The sequence below is a fragment of the Canis aureus genome, chromosome 3 (genome assembly GCF_053574225.1).
Source record: "Canis aureus isolate CA01 chromosome 3, VMU_Caureus_v.1.0, whole genome shotgun sequence".
Classification (NCBI taxonomy): domain Eukaryota; kingdom Metazoa; phylum Chordata; class Mammalia; order Carnivora; family Canidae; genus Canis; species Canis aureus.
This window is the reverse complement of record NC_135613.1, coordinates 27,866,089-27,891,647: the sequence shown is the minus strand read 5'-3', so window position 1 is coordinate 27,891,647 and position 25,559 is coordinate 27,866,089. Positions and strand designations below refer to the sequence as shown.

General features: G+C 49.5%; 1 protein-coding gene and 1 long non-coding RNA gene across 17 annotated transcripts in view; one reads left to right on the top strand and one right to left on the bottom strand.

The window, feature by feature from the left end:
* Positions 1–25,559, top strand: part of CAMTA1 (calmodulin binding transcription activator 1) — an 847,309-nt gene that overhangs the window by 533,114 nt on the left and 288,636 nt on the right. The gene's annotated exons all lie outside the window — the stretch shown is intronic.
* Positions 16,270–18,553, bottom strand: LOC144310433 (uncharacterized). The gene is made up of 2 exons (XR_013376159.1): positions 18,121–18,553; positions 16,270–16,925 (listed from the first exon to the last, which is right to left on the bottom strand). It is a non-coding gene; the product is annotated as an uncharacterized LOC144310433 (long non-coding RNA).

Genomic DNA, 25,559 nt, shown 5'->3' with positions numbered 1-25,559 from the left:
CTAAAGAGGACTCTCTGTGACATAATAGCACTGCTAGCAAGCGCCCACCCCAATCCCAGCACATGGAGAGCACCGGGGTGGCAGGTCCACAAGAGAGTATGAGCTATTCTGGCTCATTCGCGTCTCCTCTCTATACCCACTACCCCAGGAAAGATCTGAAAAAAATCCAAGAGTTCATTCATTTGGCAAATTTTTAAGGACTTAAGTGTGAGGTATTGGGAATATAACAACTAACAAACCCTTGTGACGGAGAGACAGACAAGTAATAAATGTATAAGGTCGATACATAGGTTAGGTATGGAAGTCCAGATGTAGAGGAGACTTCAGGCATGGCCTGATCAAGATTTTGACTTGTTCTCTGTGATGCTTTCTATGATTCCCTCCTCTTTGGGTTTTTCTGATCCTCAGCTGGCTTCCCTCATGTTAATAAAATGGGTGTAGGCATTTCAGACCTTACAGGCACATCGTCTACTGTCCAAAAGAAGACAGAACCTGTCTTTTCTCAACCATTAAGGAAAAATGGGCTTCACTCTGATTGGATCAGTTGAGGTCATCTGACTACTTGGAAACAATCACTTTGGCTGAGAGGATGCAATTAGTTTAGACTAAGGGTTGACAAATCATAGCCTATGGACCAAATTCAGTCTACTGTTTTTGTAAATAAAGTTTTTTTTTTTTTTTGCAACACAGCCCATTTGTTTACATAGTGTGCATGACTGCAGAATCAAAAAGGTAACAAAGACTTTATTGCCTACAATGCCAGAAATATGTGCTATCTGATGTTTTATAGAAGAAGTTTGCCAACCCTGGCTTAAACACACCTGAGTCTACATTGGAGGTTGATGTTAGAGGAAATCGCCTCAACTTTTATGAGGGTGACATAATGGGGCAGAGGATGGAATAAATGCTGGGACGGGATTCAGTCCATGCTAGCGCATCCTATTCATGGATTCATTCAGCAGATGAAGCTTGGTCAACGTAGGTGGAACTTATCCTCTTTGCCCAACCAGAGAGAGCCTGATTCAGAGAAAGAGAGCAAAGCCACGTTAAATAGAACAGCCAGAGGGGGGAGTAACCCAAATGTCCCTCAACTGAAGAATAGATAAACAAACGTGGTATCTCCATAGGGTGGAATATTATTCATTCATAAAGGGAAATGAGGTACTGACATGAACTAAACATAGATGAGCCTCAGAAGCAGGACACTGAGTGAAAGAAGCCAGACAAAAAGGTCATGTTCTGTGTGTGATCCCATATCTGAGAACTATCTGGAATAGATAAATCCATAGAGACAGAATGCAGACTGGTGGTTGCCAAGTGCTGGCGGGGAGGGGTCACAGGGAGTAACTTCCTAATGGATGGGTACGGGATTTCCTTTTGGGATGATGAATGTGTTCTGAAACTTGTTAGTGGTGATGATTTCACAACATCGCCAAAGTGCTAATGCCACTGAATTGTACACTTTAAAATGGTGAGTTTTATGCTGCCTGAATTTTATCTCGATTTAAAAAGATCAAAGCTAAAGAGCCTGCGCTAAACTGCATGGGAAGGCTTGTGGGCTCTATAGGTGTTCAGAGGAGGAGCCCCAGGGCCAAGGCCTGGTTTCCTGGCAGAACTTTATTCCCACATTTTCTGAGCTCGTGTCCCCCATAGGCTTCCCGCCAGCGCCCCAGGTGCCCCAGCGGCCCCTGCTCTCCGCCCCCGCAGAGGTGTTCTGACAGCCGATTGCATGCCTTGGGGTGGCACCACAGGCGACCCCCTCACCTGGCTCTCTTTAGCACCCTGGTGGTGGAAAGCCACATTGCATGACAGAGTCTATAAATTTGCCTCCAGGTTTGGCATTTATGTTTGCCACCTTTGTAAAAATATTATTTCCCATCGCTACCTGGTTTTTATAATGTCAATATACTAAGATCTACCTCTCAGTATTACATTTTATACACAATGCCGCTTTCTTTATACCCTAGAGCACATGTGTTTTTCTAACTTGGCTTTCAAAAATAGTTGGTTTTCAAAGAGATGTCACGGGAGACTTGCTGTTGGCAGTGAAAAAAAGGTTCTTTTTTTTTTCTTTATTGTGGTCTGGAGCAAAATATGTGATGGAATCCTTAATTGAAATTCACCTTTAACATTCAAGTTATATTTTTATTACAATTTGAAATCCATTGTGAGGGATCATTATCTTTGGGGATTCATTTCCTTCGGGATGTTTCTTCCCTGGTGTAATTTAAATCCAGGGAGCCCAGAACAAACACCAGTGTCTCATATTTCGAGCTGGTGGCAGAAAAGGCTGCTGGCATCGGTGCCCAGGAAACATAAAACAAAGCGCTGTCTCTATGGATCTTCTTGTTGGGTTCTCTTCAGGGCATTCTGGGGCACTTCTGTGCCTCTCACCAGTAGAATTCCCCAGCGGCCAGGGCAGTGGCCGCCTGGACCAGCAGGCAGGATTGAAAGGGGATTGAACTTCTTACTCTCTCTGCCTCTGACTCTGTACTTTGATCTTTCAGTCTGCTTGACTGCCTCTCCCCACCTCCTCTTCCTAAGGAAATGTTTCCTTGTGTTTTTATTTTTCAAACTCCACACCTTTGGGGAGCCAAAAAAGCTATCTGTGTCTGTGCACCTGTGTTCTCTAGCACAGACGCGGTGAGGCCTTGGCCAGGCTGACACAGGACTGCCAAAGCAAGCAGGGTGGGAAAGGCAATTCTTAATCAGCAGTCACCACTTTGGGAAATATAACAGCAATTTAATTAATTGCCCAATGCCAGTGTTCAGGACAGTCTGCGAGAGCTTCTCTAGAATTTGAGGAAATTATTACAAATTGTGCATTCAACTCTTAGGATGAATACCAGAATCCAGACATCATATGTTTCGACATGTCTATTATTTATATGCAAATATGGCTCTCACAAAAGGATTTCCCGAGAGACTGCTGGGTTAGTTTTCCTGCAAGCTCAGAAAGTGACTGTCCATCAGCCTGGCATGTCCCTCTCCTTGGGTGTCCTCAAAAAGGTTTTCTGGTTAGATCAGATTTCACTGCTTTTGGCCACCCTTCCACTGGGGCTGCTGAGCTGAAAAAAATTCTTCTTTATAGCGTAATTCCATTTTGGCTAAGTAAGACTCTGGCATAAATACGTGCTTGGTACAAATAGTTTGAAGACTTTCTGGAGACGAAATACTGGTCCTCCTTTCCTGCCAGGCAGGGGTGGGCACTCTAGGCTTTCTGAAAACAGCCTTGCCCGCCCACCTGGTTGATCAGGTCATTCTGAATTGCTAAGCAAAGCTGTCAGAGTCGAACATGTTTGCAGATAGCAGCAGCAGGAGCCACCAAACAATGAAAACAGAGGCTAGTTAGCATTTATTGAGCATTCATCTGGACTAGACTGTGCCAAGGGCTTCATCATAACATCCTAAGGTCTTGGAAGGTTGATGAAGATAAGCTGCTTTCTAAAGAAAGTGTTTTAAGAAAATGTGCTCTGGGCAGCCTGGGTGGTTCAGCGGTTTAGTGCCGCCTTCAGCCCAGGGTGTGATCCTGGAGATCCGGGATTCCCTCGTCGGGCTCCCTGCATGAAGCCTGCTTCTTCCTCTGCCTGTGTCTCTGCCTCTCCCTCTCTCTGTTTCTCATGAATAAATAAATAAAATCTTTAAAGAAAAAAAAAAAAAAAGAAAATGTGCTCTGGAGTCAGACTACATTAGAATAGAATGCAAGTGACCAAAACCTCTGAATGGCAATGGTTTAACTAGAATAGCTTCATTTCACTGTCTTGGAAAAGATTGGTTAGAGGATCCAGAGCCAGCATGGCAGCTCATGGCTGATCAGAATCCCAGCTTCCCATAACGCAGCATCACCATTCTCAATACACAGCTTCTACCTCATGGCACAAGATGGGTGCTTGAGCTCAAGCCATACTGTCTGTCTTTTAGCAGCAAGAAAGGGGAGAGAATACTTCTGCCTATATTCCATTGACCACAACTCAGTTACAGCCACATATAACTGCAGAAGATGCTAGGAAACATAGTTTTTCTTCTGGGTGGCCATGGACCCAACTAATTCTCAAAGAAGAGATTGGGTAAAAGGGTGCAGAAGCTCTCTCTGCCATCAAGACCTAGATGCAAGCTGATAGTTTGCCTTAGCTGAATTAGGATCTGCCTTCAGAATATCATAAATGTTTATCTATAAAGTCTGTAAAACCAGGTACTTGATAGGACTGTTTTAAAAGATACATGAGACAGTCACTCTGCAACGTGTGGTGTAAGGCCAGATACAGAGAGAGCCTGGGAAATGGTGAGAGTCATCATTGCTCCTCAGTCTGAGGCCAGGCTCCATCACTAAGGAACTGGTAAATCCCTAGGGGGAGCTGGAAAGCCAGATCATTTATTTTACAGCCTGTAGCTTATACATTGTGTCTTTACACCTTGCCACATTTGCATTCCATAATAACCCAGTGTGTAGGTGTTCATGCCCCCACTGTAGGGAGGTTGGTCTCAGAACTTGGACCCATCACTCAGATGTCAAAACCAGTGCTCTTTTCATTTCTCTATACATGTATGCACCTTCCTGCATGTAGGAAAAATAAAAGGAAACATTTGACATAAAGCATTAAGTGCATGCCACTTTGTTACAGTGATTTATTAGCTAAAACACCCAGATACACACACACTCACACACGAACACAGACCTAGGAATTTCTATATATACAAGATACATATATAGGGGTGCCAGGGTGGCTTAGTTGGTTAAGGGTCTGCCTTTAAGTCAGGTCACAGTCCCATGGTCCTGAAATCATGAGCAGGGAGCCTGCTTCTCTCTCTGCCTCTGCCCCCAGCTTGTGCTCTCTCCCCCTCTCTTTCTGTACTCTCTCTCTCTAATAAATAAATAAGATCTTTAAAATATATTATATACATATATATAATAGTCTGACATAGGAATATACATTATATATGTATATTATATATGTATATGTTATGTAATGGTGGAATCTAAGAAATTTGTGGGGGATGCTTCCCTTTCTGTGTTAGTTCATATATTTATACAACCAATATCTATTTACTACGCACCTCCTCTGTGCCAGGCAGTGTGCTGATCACTGGGAATATAGCGATGAGCAAACAGACCATCTCTGTGCTTGTATGGAGCCTCGTGTTCCATGGGGGTCAGAAGCAAGATCATCACATCATCACAAAACAAGGGCACACTTACCTATAAATGGCACAGCAGAAACAGCCTGATGCCTGGAGAGTGTGGGTCCCAACCCCACTTCATTGACAAACAGAGATCTTTGCCACAGGAAATGAAGAAGGAGGGTCAAGATGGATATTGTTGCCAAATACAAATAGTGGAAAATGCCTTTATTCCCCAGGGCTCCTTGGCAGCCACTGAACATTCATTCATCTGTGCACACATTCAACACAGTGTGGTATGGTGATCTGGAACATGGACTCTGAAGACATATTCAAACTGGTTAAAATCCTGATTCTGTCTCTTATGGCTCAGTAACTAATCTCCATGTGCTTCAGTCTTCTCATCTGTAAAATGAGGGCAAATAATTGTATACCTACTTCCTAGGGTTGTTAAAAGCATTGAGGCGAGTTACTATACCTAAAGCACTTAGAGTAACATATGGCACAGGGTAAGCCCTACATAAGTGCTGGCTCAGGAGGATGGTGGTTAGTGACACTGCTGTTGATGGCATTGATAAGGAGGACATTGGTGATGATGAAGATAATGACATTGATGAAGAGGAGGAGGATGGTAATGATGACACTGATGAGGAGGATGAGGATGATGGTGATGAGGATGATGACATTGAGAAGAAGAGAAGGGCAGTGATGATGATGACACTGATGAGGAAGAGGATGATAACACTGATGATGAAGAGGAGGAGGAGTATGACTTTGATGAGGAGGAGGTTGGTGATGATGATGACATTGACAAGGAAGATGGTGATGATGCATTGAAGCTAAGGAGGATGGTGATGAGGATGAGGATGACACTGATGACAATGAGGAGGAAAAGGAGGAGGATGGAGATGCTTATGGTCATAGGGGATTATTAAGTTCCCCCACAACATGCCAGTCACTACCATTGGTGCTGAGTGTGCAGACAGGAACACAGAGAAACTCCCAGCGCAGCAAGGAGCAAATGGGTCCAGAGAGGGCCACAGGGCAGCAGGGGTGTAGGGAACAGCACAAGAGGTCTGCGCTCCAGAGAAAGGCATGGAGCTCTCACCAGAGCTCTTCTCACTCTCCATGGAAAGCCACTCGGGAAGGCAGAGGGGTCATAGGAAAGCTGTAGCTGCCTTTTCGGGAAGGCTCCATGGGGAGGCTTTGATGCAGGGTGTGGGCACATGGGACAACAGATAGAAAGGAGGCCATGGCTCCACTCAGCTGGCTGGAAATGCCACCCACAAAACAATGTGTACTCACTGCTTCTTGGGGAGCTTTGGAAGTGGCCAGGGCTCTAGGACTGTGAACCTTGCCTGGTAGTGATGCTGAGTGCCCGGGACCAGTTGTTCCCCTAAGCTGATCGCTGTGCAGCCCTGCAGGAACCAGCACTGTCTGTGATGATCTCTGGCCTTAGAGAACCTCCTCTGAATCCATTGGTAAATTTTTGGTAAATAAGTAACTGGAATGCCTGATATTTGCTTTTGTATCATTCACAGTTAAAAGGAGTTTGTGTCCATCTGAGCAGCAAGGGCACACATTAGATAAATCAGTAATTCCTTGCCATTTTGTCACTTAATTTTTTGTTAATATAATTAGGATAGAGATAGTTAAGTCTAGGTGTGCTAAATCACAGACCATAAAAAACTCCATAAATCACTTCAGCATGTGACTGGGTTTGAGGCGTGGTTGTTAATCAGGAGGGGCAGGGCGGTGGCTCTCAGGATCAGCTTCTGGCAGGGACCCTCAATGAGCTTGTCCCCCAGTCCTCCCCCGCCCCCCACACACAGACACCTGCCTCCTCCCCAGACTGCAGCCTCCCTAGAGCTGCTTACCCCAAGAAGGTCTAGTACCCCCTACTGTTTAGTGGGGGAGATGCCCCCTTCTGAAGGCCATTCTGAAGACTTGAGATCTGAGGCCACGCTGCCTTTGTGTGGAGTTGGGAGGCTTCCTTCCCAGTGGGGATCACACTCAACAGGACCCCCGCCTACCACTCTTCTCTTGGAGGCTGCAGTCTTAATTTCCAACTCTGTGGGCCTGATGGGACCCCCCGCCCCTGCCCCGGGCTTGGGTGTGAGGCAGGCTGGCCAGAAGGCTGTTCTGTAGCCTGTCAGGACTGGCCAGCCCCTGGACATCTGCAAGTCAGCTCCTTCACCTATGGAGAACGTTTGGTCCAAGGTGAAGTGGTGGTGCTGGCTCACACCCACACATAGCAGCTCCAGGGTAAGAACCAGTAAAAGACTGGTCCTGCCAGCTCCCAGCCTTCACACACTTGTCAGAGCCTGAACCTGTCCCATGACTCCTGATGTTGCATCCAGAGGCTAAATCTTTTCCAGTGAAACATGAGTGGCAAGGGACAGAAGGACTCAGGGACACATCTGACCACCTCCCAGACTTTGGCAGGATTCTGACTCCCCTTACCAGTAGGTGCCTCTGTCTGGGGATGGGGTCAGCCAGGTCTGGCAGGAGATGGATCCAGGACTCACAGGCTTGAGCTCTGGCCACAGGGGACAGTACTCCCCCTGTGGGCTTCAGCTGGTGAAGGAAGTCCTGCCCTCCATCCCCTCTTACTGTCCGGGCCACCCTGCTTGCTATTAGCATGACACTTGATTTTAGCTGTACAGCAGCATGCAATATTTCCAGAACAAATAAAGCTGCATAGACATTTGCTTTAGGTGTTTTACGTTTCAACTTGAATATGTTTAATTAGGCTCTGCTGTTTGAATAGCATCTCTGTGGGGATGTTTGGGGCATTTAAATTTCCTGCCCACATGCCAGTACTTTAAGTGAGGGGAACCAGACAGGCTGGAAAGGGTCCTGAGAGGCCAATCAGCACTCCCTAGTGAGCGAGCCAGCAGGAGAAGCAGCCCCACAAAGAGGAGCAGCAAAGACCAGAAGGAAAGTGTTCTGGTGAAGCCAGGCCAGCCCTGAGCCATTTGGAGAAGCCTTCATGGGGTGCTTGCCCAGCAGTGTCCCGGAGGCATGTTGAGCTCACCCCCCATCTGCCATAGGCACAATGGTCCCCGGTGTTCAAAGTAACTTTGGGGTACCCTCTCTACCCACTTACATCTGCTAGAGCTCAGCTGGGGCCCCACCCTGCCAGCTGCTCCCATCCACATCCAGCCTTCTGGCTCCAGGTGTTTCTGTCTGATTGGAAATCTGGGGCCTATCTAATGGTCCTATTCCATCCACTGTGGTGTAGAGCTACTTTCTATATGCATGAAGCTCTTTCACTCCAAGGTTCTGGGCTGCACACATCTCTGGCACCCCAACATTGCACTGTGCCTCCCTCAGAGTTTACTCTGAAGGGCACCTCCAAAGCCTGTCCTTGCTTCCCACGGCTGTTAAAGGCAGACCCCCTTGGGAAATCCAATTTCAGTGACCATTATCAAGGAGAGACACCAATGCCCCCCACAATGCTCTTGGGGATGCTGCGCTCTGAAAGATGATTTGTTGTCAATAAAGTTGCATTTTTGAGCCTGATTTCCATCTGGGACAAGTATGAATTGAATGGTCCACATTTGTGCCTAGGGCATGGTGTTGAGTGGATGTCACAGACCTCAGATGCTGAGCTCAGATTCTGTGTGTGTGTCCCACTGATGTCCTTGGCCTCCGGAGCCATACTGTCACCCAGCGGAGCTGGTCAGTGCAGAGCAGGACCTGGTATCTGAAGACCCTGACGTGGGCCCTTATCCACTGAGAGATGGCAGGCTCTGAGTCACCCCGGTGATGGCAATGGTGATGCTAACAATACCAAGGGCCCCAGCCCCGACATGTGGTTTTCAGCCATGGCCAGGTCCTCAGCTCTGCACTGGGCAGCTTCTCCTTATATCCTGTGGTTACATCTCATTCCCAGCTCCCTCACCTCTCCTAAAGCCCCCCCCCGAGGTGCTCTCCAGCTCAGTGATGCCCCCCCTTCTGCCTGAGAGGAACATGCTCTGTGACACGACAAAAGGGGTGGGAGGTCTTACCAGCTGTGTGACCTGCAACAAGTAGCTAAATCCCCGCTGACCTCCACCCATGCCTCAGTGGAAGGGAACAGCAACATTCCTCAACATTGCACAGTGTTGAGGAGTCATGAGATAACTGGTGAAAAACACAGGCTCCTTCCTCCCCCTCCGACATCCACACAGGCCACGGAAATGGCTAAGGAGGCCCTACTGCCAAGTCTAGTGGCTCTTTGGTCTTTCCCATGACATTTGGTGGTGCTGCCCACTCCTGTTGCCATGGTTTCTCTGATGCTATTTCTCAGGTCCCTCTTATCTCACTAAACTTTTGGTTCCCAGGCTCCTTTGCTGGCTTCTACTGAAAGTCATAATCCCCTAGAATCCTGCCCTTGGCCTCCTGGCTCCCCAGTGTCCCTGCATTCTGCTCCAGGCAGGGATCTTATCCCTTCTTGAGTTCAGAGCCCTGGCTGGCGCCCCCCTCCCACTCCCCGTGTGTGCTGTAGCCCTCTCTCATTGAACATGTTGGCTGGAACCTCTTACCAGCACCGCCAGCACCACCAAATGTCCAGCTTCAGTCCCTGCTACAGTCACAGCAACATCGGCATCCACCCAGTCCCTGAACCAGGAGGCCTCATGATCCTAATTTCTGCTTGCCGTCCACATCCCCAATCCACCCCCCACCCCCAACTAGGCTCTGGGTTCTCTCCTCCCGTCTGTTCTGTTTTTCCGCCATGTCTCTGAGCTTCCTGGCTGCAGCCACCTCTGCAGCAGGCAGGGTCCAGCTCCCCTGGCCCAGCCGGGGGGCTTCCTCCTCCTGCGAGTCCCTGAGGCCTCATGTGCTTCTCTGCCCGCCTTAAAGCTAGAGGCGCATCCTCAACTAATGCACGTAGAGAGAAAGCTGCAAAATAGATTTTAAATTGTGCATGGTATAAAAATGATAGCGGGAGATTGGACACAGATGGGTAGGAGGTTATGATGGAAAAGAATTTTGCTTAATCTTGGAATGAAAAATACTCTGATCCTGGCAGAGTCCAGTCAGAAGGAATTTCCAGCAAGATCTGTCTTCCTGCCACATTGTCTTCAACACAATTGATCTTTGCTTTTATTGCTTTTCTCCTCCCTTCCCCTCACTTGGCTTTTTTGCAGATGATGCACGGAAAGCCCTTTGTGTTGCTGGAGCCATCCCCAGGTGTGCCCTTGCTCGGAGCTGCGCCTCCTTCCCCTGAGGTCAGGCGGAGGGGTCACCACAGCTTCAAGCCCAGCCTTGGGCAAACTGCCATCCTAGGGATCATTTCTAGCACTGGAAATGGTGGGGGGCTCCCACAGGGCCGCGGGGGGCACTGGGCGCTGGGGCACACGGAAACGCGCAGCTGCAGTGGGCCCCGCTCTCCAGGGGCTGTTCTGTGGTCCCCGCCACTGCGCCCACGGCGGAGGGCGGAGCTGGGCACAAGCCCGTGCTCTGCTTCCCGCACCCGCGCCACCTCAGCTAGCTGGGGGCCCCCCCAACGCTGTCGGGAGCCGCCACAGGTTGCCCGGGGCCAAGCTGGCGGCCTCAGGTCTCCAGCCGGAAATGGCGCGGATGCTGGTGGGGGTTTGGCAAGGGAGGCCTGGCGGCCAGGTGTCTAGGCTGCTGCCCAGAGAGGAGGCAGGGGCAGCTCTGTCCGTGGTGAGCCGGACAGACAGAGTGTCTCCTTGTGCTTGTCCATGGGACCTTCTGACCTCGAGCCATCGGGGGGCGGGGGGGGCCCATCGAAGCGCCCGGCTGGGGGGCTGGGGCACCAATGCGCCCCCCTCACTGGTATCGGATGTTCATGCAGTCGGTGGGGGCTGTTACCACCCTCTCCTCCTGGAAGGAGCAGCCTCAGAGCCCAGCGCTGGGTGGAGACGCTGTTCTCAGGCCTGGCGAACAGCTGGGCCCCAGGGGGGTTGGCCAACCCCTCTCCCTGCCAAGCCCAAAGAGGATGTGCTTCCCAGGAAGGCCCCTTCCCTCTCCAGACCCAGAGTCAGGTGGAGCCCGTTGCTTCCCGTCAGCAGCTCCCGTTTCCACCCCAGGGAGGCCTGTCCATTCACAGACACAGACACGGAGACCCAGGCTGGGGGCCTCAGCCTCCGCCACCTTCATCCGGGGCAGGGGCTTTGGCCGGCTCTCCCTGCGTCGGAATGGCGTGCCCTTTGCTTGAGCTGCCTTCTTCCTGGGCCTGTCTCCTTGCTGGAGGCCCCTGGCAGGGCGGGGCCCACCACCATCCGCTACTGTATCCCCAGGGCCATGCGGAGCCTGGAAGCCCTAAGTAGGGGCTCCATAAGTGAAAGGAAGGGAGGGAGAGAGGGCGGCAGGAAGTAAGGACCACGGGAGGGAGGGAGGACGGGAGCTCCCGGCACAAGCCTCAACCTGGCCGACTTTCCTTGGAGGGACCTGAGCAGGTCTACTCTGCCGTGGGATGGCCCCCAGACACTCCCCACTTCCACGCGGTCTCTCCTTGGCCTGTGGCTGCCCAGCTCCATCCTTCCTAGCCTATCCCCCTGGGGCTATCGGTGGTTCTGGACTCTACCACTGCTCCCTCCTGCAGCCCTGCTGGCTCTCTGGGTACCAGGAGTCTCAGGTGTCCACACCTCTCACACATGCCCAGTGAGTTCCCTTAGCGTTGCCTATAGAACAATCTGCTTCCTAACTAGACACTGAGACAAGCAGAAAGGACTCTACCCATTCCAGGCTTAGCAGGAAGGCAGGAATGTCTCTGGGGGAGCGCAGGCCCACCTTCTCTGCTCATTTGCCCTTAGAGACTGGTCCCTTAGAGACATTGGCAGCCACGAGGCCAAACAAGCCTCCAGTGTGTTGCATGTGGGCAGACTGTGGGTGTCACTGATCTTACTTAGCACCAGGAGTGTGAGAGCGGAACAGGAAAGCCTGTGTCTCTGGGAGCTTACAGAAGCCCCTCATGGTACTCTAGATGGGAAAGAATGGGTGGAAGCAGAGTCCCCAGAGGAACAGGGTGAGGCCAAGGGGGGGGGGGCACAGATGGGAGAACCTGGTGGCCTCTGAAGCATTGGGGAAGACAGGAGGTTAACCCTCATGGGCATGGGTGGGCTCAGTCCAGGCTGCATTTGGGGGTCTAATGGCTGCCAGGAGGTTTGCTTTCCAAGCCTAGGGAACTAATTTAGCACACAGGCACTTTTATCAGTATGCACTATTTTAGCATTTGCACAATTACTTTTCATAAACTTACCTGTTGCCTGGCCTGCATTCTGAATTAGTGACTCACCTTCACCTGCTGCTTCCTGGGGGGCTGATCTGGGTGCAGGAGAGGAGGCTGAGCAGAGCCTAGAGCCTGAGCATGTTCAGGGCTGACCCATCCCACTCCTGTCCTGGCAGTCTGAGGACCTGGAGAAACTCGGCTGGGGTCTGGGCCTCAGGAACCTGCCAGATTCCCATGTCTAAAGGTCAGGGTTCACTGGTTTGGGGAGGAGGGTGACACAAGGTGCTGCAAGTGCCTGCTTTCTCCAAGTATCCAGCATAAGGCAGGGACCTGCTGTTCTGGGGTTCACTCTAGGTGGGCATCCTGGCCCCACACTCCAGACCAGCCTCCCCCTAGAACTCCATCTGGACCCAGGGTGGTGGGTGCCATTGCCTGTATGACACCCCGTGTCTGTCCGAGGGGCCGGCTGCAAGTAGCAGTACCAGCTTTGGGAAGCGGACAGACCCGCACTCCAAGAATGGCCCCACCATGTATTAACACTAGGAACCTACCTTTGTTCTCCTCTCTAGGCCTCTTTTACCCAGAGTAAGGTGGGGCTGATAATAATCTCTATTCCTGTGCCCAGGACCTCTTTCAACCAGCTATGGTCGGTCACCAGACATGCAAATGAGTGTCATAGAGAAGCTTATAACTTACAGATCCCTAGAATCAGAATGCCATGCAGGGCCACATGGGGAAGCACCAGAGTCATTCAGGAGGCTGAGAAAGCCAGAAGAAAATGTGGGCAAGAGCCTTTACTGTGGTTTCTGTGGGAAGGAATGGGCAAGGCAGGGTATGCAGGCTTAGGATTGGCCAATCTGAATAACCTCAGTGCACTCTGGGCTGTAGGGACTGTTCCCATGCTGTCTAGTTGTGGTCCCGGGATGATCAGGGCAGAGGAATATTGCTCCCTGGAGTGTAAGAGCCAGCTAGAGCAGGTGATTCTAAGAGTGGGTTCTGGATTGGTTGCATATGAAAGGCATGCTCTGTGGTGAGTCATTTGCTATGTCTCAGAACTAGCTAGCTGGAGGGGAGGGCAGTGCCTCCCAGGTCAGGTGGGCAAGACCCCAGCTGCCAAGGCATAAAGAATACTGAAAATAACAAAATATACTTAGTACAGACATCCCATGTGTGACAATTTCCTGGCAGGACCCGAATGGTACCAATGGTACCAAAGAAAGAACGCGGGATGCCCAGGAGTCCCCTCCACCCTGAAGAAAAGGACAAATCTGCCTCATGTCTCCATGAGGAATGAGTAGCCTGCCGCCCGAGGTGTCACACCCTGCAGCTGACAGCAGAGTTCTGCCTGGACCTGAGGCAGGCGGCTCTCCCTACAGTGCCGGAAGTGCTCGGGAGGCACGGCTGTCTCTCCCAAGCTGGTCATTTTTGCACTCACTCACAGGAAGGAGATCACCTCTCTGTCAAAGGTGCTGGGTGACATGTCCAGCTGGTTCCCTGGTTCTGGGATGGTTTCCTGTGTCCAAATATCTAGATGCTTCATGTGACCTTTTACACAGAGCCCATAAGCAGGTCCTTCTGCTGACTCTTTACAGTCTGTAAGTCTTTTGTGTCCACTTTTTACAGATCGGGAAACTGCTGCTCAGAGAGACTTGAGCCACCTGCCCCAGGTCCAATGGCTAGAAAGTGCTTGGGTACAATGAACACACAGTAAAATATCCCCTTGTGTGTCTGGTTCTGAGAGCCTTGGCAAAAGCATATAGTCATGTGATCACCACCAAAATCAAGATACAGAATATTTTGGGGGTCTGAAGGTACAATCTCCCAGTTACAAAATAAACGGGTCATGGGTGTGTCATGTGCAGCATGGTGACTGTAGTTAATAATACTGGATTGCATATCTGAAAGTTGCTAGGAGAGTAGATCTTAAATGCCCCTCATCACACACAAAAATTTTTTCCTTTGTAATTATGTACAGTGACAGATGTTAACTAGGGTTTTTTTTTTTTTTAAAATGATAAAGAATGTTTCCATCAGCTCAAAAAATTTCCCTGTGTTCCTTTTGTTGCCAGGTCCTCCCCACATCCCAACCCCTGGCAATCTTGATCCGTTTCCAGTCCCTATAGCTTTGCCCTTTCCAGAATGTCATATAAGTGGATCATACAGTTACCATAACCCTTTGAGTCTGCCTTCTTTCACTGAGCACAATGATTGTGAGGCTCACCCACATCGTCACATGTGTCGAACGTTCACTCCTTTGAATTGGTGAGTTGTATTCTGCTGTGTAGATATACCACGGCTTATGTAACCATTTATCTGCTCAAGGACATCTGGGCTGTTACCAGTTTGCAGCTATTGTAAGTAAAGAACTATAAACATTCACATATAGGTTTTTGTATAGATGTGAGTTTTTATATCTCTGGAATAAAGTCCTAGGAGTGAAATTGCTGGGTCACCTGGTGAGTTTATTTATCAGAAACAGCCAAACTGGTTTCTCAAGAAACTGCACCATTTTGCATTTCTACCAGCAATGTGCAAGAATTCCAATTGCTCCACATCTTTGCCAGCATTTGATATTGTCATTTTTAGGTTATTCTAATGCGTGTTTAGTAGTATTCACTGCACTTTTAATTTGCATTTCCCTAATGACTAATGATGTTGAGCATCTTTTCATGTGCTTATATACCATCTGTAAAATCTTCTTTGGGGAATGTCTGTTCAAATTAATATTGCCTCTTTTCCTTTGGGTTGTTTGTTTTCTTATTATTGAGTTTTGAAAGTTCTTTATATTTTCTAGCTACAAGTCCTTTATCATACATGTGATTTCCAAATATTTTCTCCAGTATTTTCTAAATAAAATGAGAAGCACGTGGCTTCTCATTTTATTCTCTTAATAGCGTCTTTCAAAAAACAGATGTTCTTATTTTTGATGAAATCAGATTTGCCAATTTGTTCTTTGATGAACATGTCATATCTAAGTAGTTTTTGCCTAACTCAAGATCACAAAGACTTTCTGTGCTTTTCCTAGATTTAGATTAATGTCTACAACCTGTTTTGCATGAATATTTGTATGTGGTATGAGGCATGGATTGAAGCTCTTTTTTTTTTAACATATGGATATCCAGTTTTTCCAGCACCATTTATTAAAATGACTATCCTTTCCCCCATTGAATGGCCATTGCACTCTTGCTGAATATCGATTGACCATGCATATACGGTTCTATTTCTGGACTCTACTGATATTCACCCCTTTGCCAATTCCATGCTGTCTTGATTACTGTAGCTTTGTGGTAAGTCTCAAAATCAGGTAGTGTAAGACTTCCAACTTTGTCTTTCTCTTTCAAAATTGTTTTGGCGATTCTACTTCTTCGCCTTTCCATATCAGTTTTAGAATTAGTTTGTTGATTTCTCCAATTTTGATTGGAATTGTATTGCATCTACAGCTCAGTCAGGAAGAATTAAAGCTTACTACTACTGAGCCTTCCGGTTCATCAATATGGAACATGCCTGTATTTACATCTTGCTTGATTTCTTTCACCAATGTTTTATAGTTTTTAGCATTCAGATCTACACGTATTTTATTAGATTTATTCCTAACTTTTGTACTTTTTGCTACTACCACAACTGATATTTTTTTTCCATTTCCAATTGTGTGTTGCCATTATAGAGAAATGTGATTGATTTCTCTTGTTGTGTATTGAGCTGAGTTCAGGTCTTTTTGGCTCCACATTCAGCCCTGCACCATGCCCCCAGGCTATCTCCTTGGCACCAGGCACTGGGTCTGGGAACTGGGTTACTGGGTTATTGCCCCAGCACCCGAGTCTGAGTCGCCAGCCTCTGACTGTAGATTTTCTCTCTAATACAAGGATTGAGCCACCTGCTCTTCCATCACTCCCAGGACTGTTCAAGATGAGTGACTAATACAGCAAGGGCCTCGGCACTCTGACATGAATAGTTTGACATACTTGAGATCTAGTCATTTTTCTTTTTATTCCAATCCAGGTGTTATCATTTGAATCTTGGGGAAAGTGGATGATGTGGGAGGATGGATGAGTCAGGAGACAGCTGCTCACACTCTGCAGGGCTCCAGTGGCCACCCACCAGTCTCTCACACTGGCTCAGCAGACCTGGGGGGCCTCCCTTGTGTGTGTCCACCCCTGACCTGAGAGCACCTTCTCCCCTCACTTTTTTCTCTCACCCATTGGGGAGACCCAAGTGAGCCTTTTCTCCCTGCTTTCTGCCACAGCACGCCATGGCTGTGCATCTGTCATTATCTCTGAGGCAGTGACTAATGGTACCCTGTCCTCACTGGGGTTGGTTATCCACCCCACGCCCATACTGTGGGCATCAGGGGGGCATCACATTCATTTCTGTGGCCTGTCACAGGGCCCATCAGTGCCCCAGTCACAGTGGGAGTGCCATGTTACTGAGAGACACCATGCCTCTCTCAGGAGTTCCAACTTCTTCCTTTCTTCCTCACGGTTTGCAGTCACTTTACGAGGCGCTTCTGTTGGCTTGGCAGCAAGCACCAGCAGGCAAAGCTAGCAGAATCACTGGTAAGAAGAGGTGGTGAGCAGAAGCTGGGGGAGGTCAGGAGCCCTGCTTGACGTTACTGTTGAGATTGGAACTGAAGAGAAGTCCAGAATACAGCATATCAGCCTCCTGCATGGCCCCCATCAGAAACACCCTTGCCCAGACCCTGTCAGCAGAGTGTTCTCTTCCACTGTGAGGAAAGAGCAGGCCCACTAACATCCACTCATTACTCTTTCATTCATGAAATAGTCCCTGGTGCCATGTAAGCACTCATGGAATAGATGATGAATAGATGAATGGATGAATGAATGAATGACCAGGCTTACATACCAGGCACTATACTAGGTATTTGGGATACTCAGACGAGTGGGAAACAATGCTAACCCTCAACAATATCATGGCCTAGTGAGGGAAGTGGACACAAAAATAAAAATAACAGTGTGGGTAAGTCTAATGATAAAGATATATGTAGGGAGGGTAGAGAGGGAGCTCCCAAGAGGGCTTTCTGGAGGAGGTGACACAAGACCTTCAGTGATGAGTAGCAGCAGCTGGTCAGGTGTTGGGGAGAGGGCAAAGGAAGGGGAAGTGGTAGACGGGAGCAGCTCCACCCTGAGCATAGGAGCAGCCTGCTGCTCTGGCCAAGCTACAGGCAGGTGGGTGAGGTCTGTCTGTGCCTCGCCCTTCCGCGGCTGAGGACACTCAGCAGCTGCATGACTGCAGGTAGGCTTTGCAGACTGGGACAGTTAGTAGAAAGTCATTGGTCGGGATGCCTCGGTGGCTCAGTGGTTGAGCGTCTGCCATTGGCTCAGAGCATGATCCTGGGATCGGGAATCGAGTCTCACATCAGACCCCTTGCAGGGAGCCTGCTTCTCCCTCTGCCTGTATCTCTGCCTCTCTCTCTCTCTCTGTGTGTCTCTCATGAATAAATAAATAAAATTAAAAAAGAAAGAAAGAAAGTCATTAGTTATCCATGGAAGAAGTTATAAGAGTCACCACGTCTGGCCTCTTTGCTGGGAGCCCATGGTGGTCTTCACTGAATCCTCCCCACACCCTCTGAGGGAAGCTCTGGGGTTATTCCATTTACAGAGAGGTGGGGTGACTTTCCCAAGGTCCCACTGGCTTCTCAGTGGTGGAGCCGGGCCCCGATCACTGTGTGGTGGCATTATCGATTGCTGTGTACCCCACTGTGCCAGCAGCTAGCATCCCTAATCTCGTTTAGTCCTCACAAACCTAAGATGGATGGTTTATCTACATTTTACAGATGAGAGCACTGAAGCCCAAAAGGTTACCTGTTGTCCTTAAGGTCACAAGGTAGGATTTGTCCTCTTGGTCCTGACCCCAAATCTCTGGTTCTTAAGTCATTGGCCAGCCCTTTATGCCATCAGAGGGAAAGTCCTCTGGGAGAGAGTCACTGCCCATGGTCACACATGGCCTTATGATGATAGCAGGACCAGGGATCCACACTGTCGAGGTGCTTCTGCCAATGGTGATGATGTTGGCTTTTCTGGTTTGGGTAACTGAGGCTCCACACTGGAAGTCCATGATGCTCTTCCTTCCCCATTCATGATGGCCTAGGCACTCTGGGTCCCTCCTCTGCCCTAGGCCATTCCACTATGGACCCCTTCACCCAGGCTTGTGGCCACCCTGCGCCAAACACTGACCTGACCGGCCCAGACCTGACTCCAAAAGTTACTTTGACCATGGCTGCCCCAGCCACATCCACTGGGGGTTCCAACCTCCCCAGCAGGCTGGCCACATTGAATGGCCTTCCCACTGCAACTCTGTAGGCCACACTGGCATTTCCAAAGAGGGTGTGGCAAGGCCCATCCCATGGGCACCTTCTGGGCCTGGCCAGGCTGTGAGTCACTACTGTCCCTGGCTGTCAGCAGGCCCTCCAGGCAGCCTTTCAAAAGCTGCTTGGCTGAAAGAAGTGCCATGTGAAACTCTGAGGCCTATAAACTCACTTTTGGATTAACTCTGGCCCCAGTTGCCAAGTGGCATTAGGCTTTGGGAGTAGTCGATAGGACAAGATTATTTCTGAGGACCATATCCCTGCCAAGGAAACTCCTAGCTAGGGCATCCAGACTCCTCGCTCTCGACCTGGATGGTGAGGTTACGGCATGCCAGCACGCTGTGTGCCTGGTCAGCTTTGATCCAGGGATCTCTTACCACCAGCAATGTCTAAGTCAGACCAGTGGGACAAACTAAAACATGTTTTTCCTGATGTTTTCAATGTAATTTTTAAAAATCAGTAATTGCATTAGTTTTTTACTGCTGCCCCAACAAATTGCCAAAAACCTACTGGCTTAAAGCAACACACATTTCATATTTTACAGACACCTGATGCAGGTCTCGCTGCGCTATGATCAAGGACAGGGCTGCACTCCCTCTGCAGGCTCCAGGAGACCATGCATTCCTTTACCTTCCTCAGCATCTGGAGCACCTAGAGCCGCTGTTCCTTGGCTCATGGCCCCATCTCCCATCTTCAAAGCCAGCAATGTTGCATCTCTGACCCTCCTTCCACTGTTACATCTCCCTCTGACCACAGTCTGGGAAAGGGTCTTTGCTTTTAGAGATGCATGTGGTTCTGCTGGGCCCGCCTGGATAGTCCAGAACACCCTTCCTGCCTCACGATATTGAATGTAATCACATCTGTGAAATCTCTTTTATCAGGAAAGGCCACACAGTCACAGGCTCCAGAGATGAAAACATAGACATTATTGGGTGTCTGTTATTTTACCCACCATGTTACTATGGCTCAAAGAACAAGATGGTATTTTTAAAAAGTATACTTTTATACTTCTTTTGTATTTTTCCAGCATTTGTACAAAAGCACATACATGCACATATTCCCCCTTTTCACACTTCTTACTGATTTATTTATTCACAATTATGAACTTTGGCTTTTGTCATTCAGTGATGTATCCTGGAAAGTGTTCCCATTGTATGTCAAAAGTTTCCTTGTTCTTCTTCTCCCTTTCATTTATTTTAATATGCATAGTACTCCACTGGGTAGACGGACCATGATTTATTATTGTTTCCAGTGTATTGCTCTGACATGCATTCTCATGGGAAATAATTCTGTGAGGTCATTTAGCACTTGTGCAAGTGCATCTGTAGGATAAATTCCAGAAATGGGCTCGCTGGGGCAGAGGGTACTTATGCATTTGTAGTTTTTCTATTTGATAATTAAAACATATCTTGCTGAGGTCTTCTATGTCCTTCCGTATTTCAGTCCACTTTATCTGGGGCAGAGAAAGGGAATGAAAGGCCCCTGTCACTATTTGTCCATCCATCCTCTTTAACATTTGCTTTAGTAAGGCTGCTGTTTGTTATCTGGTCCCTAACAGTTTACTGCATCCTTTAGCATCATAAAGTATCCTTTTGGACTCATTTTTTGCTTGTTGACCTGAAGTCTACCTTCATGTTGCAGTTTGACCCCTCTTTTAATTTTGCCTGTCCCCGTGCCCCCCTATGTTTTTGCCCAACCTATGGACGCCATCACTGGTCCCACCAGTCCACCCTCATGAAATTCCCTTTGACTTTGGTTTTCCTATGTGGATCTCACCCTTCTACCTGTGCCTCTCCAAAACCCCCCTGCAATGGCTCCCACTCTGCTTTGAGGGGTTTAGAGAACTGACTTTTGATGTGCCCTGGAGTTGATAACCCTCTGGTGGGTACCCTAAGGTGGAGGCTGCCCCTCTGTGCTGCTCACCCATGAGATTAGCCTATGGCCAAATACAAGGCTGATGAGAAACATGTGCTCTGGGGTCGGAGGGCTGCCTTCTCTGTGTGCTCTTGTTGGTGGAGACCTCTGTGCTCCAGGATTTCCAGGGACCTCATCCTTAGCTTGAGCTGTAGGCTCAGTGTCACTCCCTGGGCCCTGGGGAGTCTCCCAGGAGTCTTGCTAAGGGGTCCCTGTCAGAAACCAGGCTGAGAGATCTGTAGGGCCACCCTGAGCTGCTAGACGCCTCCTACAAGAAAGAGCAGGCCTCCCATCCTTTGACTGGAAAACAATTTAAAACACATTTTGAAAAAGTCGGTTCCTGCAGAACAAGGAGATTGATATAAGCAATTTCACGTCTCTCTATAACCAAACTGGAGTATGGAGCCTCCCTAGTTAATGATCAGCATAAAATAAAGGTCTTTTTAGTATAACAATAAGTTAACCATTAATTTTACAGTTGAACGGAGGTGAACTACCATGAATATGGGGGCAGCATTAAAGTTTACGCATATTGTATGGGTTATGCTCCGCAGGTGAGAGGTACTGTTGCTGCTGGGGCTGGTCCCAGGGGAGGACTTCCGGGGTCCTCCCCATTCACCTGCAGGTCGGTATAGTGTGCCCTCCATGAAGCTTCTTCATCAGCTGGGACCCTTGCCTGCCTCAACAGTGGATTCAGGTGTCCCCGAATGAGTACCAGACTTGGGGTGCCACATGCTCTGACCTTGGACATGTGAGTTATTTGTGTGGAGTTTCAGTTTCCTAATCTGTAAATGGGGATAACAGCACACTTTGCATGCCTGGCTTCCATGAACAAGAGGACGACACTTAGCCCAGTGCTGGACCGAGATCTAACAAGTGCAACTCCGTGTTGGATGAGGTGGACAGCACCGTCCCCTGCTATGGAGGGACGGAGGGAGCACCATTCTTACACGGCTGCCCTGTTGTTGCTCTTGGGAGGTTTAACAGTTGACAGTGATCTTTCTCACTCCAGTTCTCATCCAGAACTGCACTAGGAGGTTAGGAGAGCCATCAGGACAAATGTTCCCTCATAAGGATGGAGGGTCCTGCCTGAATGTGGAGCTGGAGCTTCTGCAGCTGCCCAGGATTGGTGGGGCCCATTCCTCCTGTGGAAAGTAAATCCTGCCCAATCTGTGATTCCTTTGGATGAGGAGAATGGAAAAGGAACCACAGGGAGGGGCCAACACAGGGTCCCTGAGTGGTGCAGGGAGAGGGGTAAAGTGGCCCAGCCTTCACAGCATGGAGGCCCCCAGACTCCTGCAAGGAGAGAGGAGGCCCTTTGCACAGCAGCTAACTAGCAGTGAGTGGTCCTGAAAGACATGTGGCCAGATGCCATCGGGCAGGGTGATTATCAAAGTCAGACATACAACCAACAATGGAGAGGATTTTGAAAAGACTCTTGACAATGGGCACTTAGAAGATGTCCTTGAATCACCAGCAATGCCCTTGGCTTTGCCTTTTCCCTCCATCTTAGGTGCTCCCGTGTGCATGCACCATCATCCTCACACAGAGGAACACACACTGAAGGGACCACACCCTAGTGTCCTGCTCTGGCAGCAAGTGACCTTATCCTTATGACCCTGGCAGTCTGCTGCTGCCCAAGCCCTGGATGAGTTATTTGGGCTTTTTAAGAAATCTCCTTGAGTTTCTGTTTTGTTTCTGATTTGTTGTGCAGAAACAGCCTCCCCCTCCCCAGGCAGGTACACTCTACTGAGTGGACATTTGGGCTGAATTAAATTGGGGGGCCCTTGTAGACCCCATATCTCCATCTCCTACCTCTTTAAACCCAGTGTCCCCAGCCCAGCAGGGCAAGCGAGTGCACTTGGTAAGACAGTTGTTATATGGTTGCTAAACACCTCTTGATTAATAAAAGACAGATTGACTGAGCAAACCCTTCTATAGTGGATTTTGGTGACATGCTGCACAATCCCATGCATAGGTTTTCAATAACATGCCGCTACCTAATTACCTTACAAATGCCTGTCAGCAGGCAGCATTGATGAGGAGGCTGACTCGGGGGGCTTTTGGCTATTGGGGTAGAAACCTAAGGAGAGGTGAACAGATGCCATCAGAGCTGGACTTGGGGGGGGTGGCCACAGGGAGTCAGATGCATGGGCCAAGGCCCAGGACACTGGGGGCAGGGAACCCCCAGAGGGGAGGAAGCCAAAGCTCTCTTGATTGCCTTGAGTCATTGTGATTTTTGTTTTGAGTCACCTCTGCATTCAGGACAGATGGTCATACCTCTCAGAGAAGGACTTGTCTTCATCTGTAGAGAACCCCAGAGTGGGATGTCTGGGTGGCTCAGTCAGTTGAGTGTCTGCCTTTGGCTCAGGTCATGGTCTCAGGATCCTAGGGTCGAGCCCTGCATTGGGCTTACTGCTCAGTGGGGAGTCTACTTCTCCCTCTGCCTCTGCAGCTCTCCCTGCTGTGCTCTCTCAATATCTCTATCAAATAAATAAATAAAATCTTTAAAAAAAGAAAAAGGAAGGAAGGAAGGAAGAGAAAGGAAAAGAAAGGAAGGAAGGAAGGAAGGAAGGAAGGAAGGAAGGAAGGAAGGAAGGAAGGAAGGAAGGACCCAGGAGTTCCTGATACAGTGACGCAGCAAGGAGCAAGCCAGAGATCCTGGCCTCCAAGGCAGGTCAGCCGGCCTGGTGCCCAGGCTGTAGGACTGCTGCTCATAGGGGACACCCCACCACCTGCTCTGCCAGCCCCCGCCCTGTCCCGGAGGCCAGCTGAGGGGGTACAGCTTGCCCTCTCCTGTGGCCCAGCTGGGGTCCCGTTAAGCCAGAAGATGGCAAGTTGCCCACCATCCATCCTCCTTTTTTTGTTTCTCATCCCGGCCTCTGCCTACACTGGCAGTCATCGTGTTGTGTACCCCAGGGCCCCCCATGGGAACATCACAGGAGTGCACGGGGTGATGGGAAGGAGGAAGCCGCCTAGGCAGCACCACAGCCTGGCTAGCCTCCCCTCTGGGAGACAGCACCCCCCCCCCAAGTCAACTTCAGTGATGGTCCCAGGTGGGTATGTGTAGCCACAGACTTCTGGGCATTAATGTCTGAAGTGAGTTCTGCGCCACAGGTGTCCATCCTGGCTCCTAGTCCTCTGTTACCCCTTTTCCAGCCCAGCATTGGAGCCAGAGGGCTTAGTGACCATCTAGGCTACCTCTTGGAGTTTGCAGATGGGGAGACTGAGGCCCAGACAGGCAATGACTCGCCCCTCATACCTGCCCATGGCCTTCCCTCCAAGGTGTCATGACAGCGGCTTGGGAGAAGGAACTGAGCCTAGTGAATCTACCCTCCCAGCAATGAACCACTGGGAGTAGCAGATCTGCTACCTAGAGGGAAGACAGGGCCTCTTACTGATGGGCTGCAGTCTGGGTTTGGCTCTGCTCACACTGGGCATCCCCAGATAGAGACACAGAGGGAACCGAAGAGAGCTTGGAGGGAAAGACAGGGCAGCTTGCTGTCTGAAGGCTTCTGCTTGGGGCCTGTCATCAATCTGAGACATCTGTAGATGTCCAGCCTTGCTGCCCTTCCTTGGAAAAGGCTGCCAGCCCTGCCCCCATAGCCACCAACCCCCAGTCCCTTCACCCCACAGGCTGGGAGAGGACCCAGTCAGGCTGCCTTGGAGAGAAAGAAGGAACTGAGGAACCTCACCTGCTAAGTCCTCCCCTGGCACCTCACAGGCCATAGTAATGCTAAAGGCTGACACTGAGTGACCGTGACCTGTGCCAGGGACTCTGCTTGGCATCTGTGTGCAAGGGCACTGACCTCTCCCCTTGGGGATGGATGATGGCTGTCTCTGTGGGAAGAAACAGGCTCAGGGAGGAAACCTCACTGCCCGAGGTTGTGTGCTAGTACATGAAGTTGGAAGTTAAATCTTTTAACCAGGACAAGAGACAAACACTTCATTTAGCTTTCAAATGAAAATAAGCCATTTTTGTTCTCAGAGAGAGAACACCCAATTCCCCACCCCACCTTTCATCCAGGGTGCCTTGGGGAGACAGAGTGGCACCCAAGCTCTTTTGTTGGCAGACAAATTAGCACATGGCATTCTGGCATTCTGAGCTCAGGGAGCCTTCCCTGTCTGTCGGAGGGCCCCAGCCTGGATCTGGCCATGAATGAGGGGTCAGGAGATTTACTGAGCAGGAAGAAGCCCCTGCCCTGTGACTGTGGGCTCAGCTGCTGCCTTGGGACAAGCAGTTTTGAGGGGACAGTGTCTAGAAGCTTTGTGTTTCAGCAAAGGGCTGAGGACCTGGCTGGTCCCCTGAGTCCCTCTACTCCATCCTCCTTGAAGGAGAGCAGAAAGCATCTGTGACTGTTGATTTTCAAAAGAATAGGAAATATGATTCTTCTGCAGGACAAGACTAGATGAGGCCAGGACTGGGGTTTTGTTCCATATGGATTGTAGCTGGGCAGCTGAGACAACTTGGAAAGAAAGAACCAAAGTCCTCCAGAAGTGGTTCCTGGAAAAGCCTTTGGATTATGTGGCTCACCAGGGCCTGTAACAGAGGATCACTGACAGTGGCTGCAGGGGAGTCTTGGCCACCACAGTCCCCTGGCTCAAGCCTCTGGATGATTAGGAGCCCACAAGAGGGATGTAAAGTGACTCTCAGAGACAGTCAGATGGCTTTGTGTTAGAACAGGCTAAGCCACAGACCCTGACTCAGAAACACCTTCAAAGAGTGGATAACCATAAAAACCACAACTCTTTGAGAAAAAGCAACAAAAACGTCCCCCAGAGAGGATGAGAAAGTCCTGGCCAATATGTGTGATCAGGGACCACAGGCTTCTGAAGATGCTTACTTCAGCTCAGGTTGAAGAACTGACCATCCACTTGAGGACATCCCCACAGCCCACATGGCAGGGCTGGCAATACCGAGTCCTCAGGTCAAAGCTACTTTGTGTGTCAGAAAGTAGATAGTGTGCACAACCCAGAGAGTTCCAGACGTGGACAATCTGCTGAGAGGGACTTGCTAGCTAT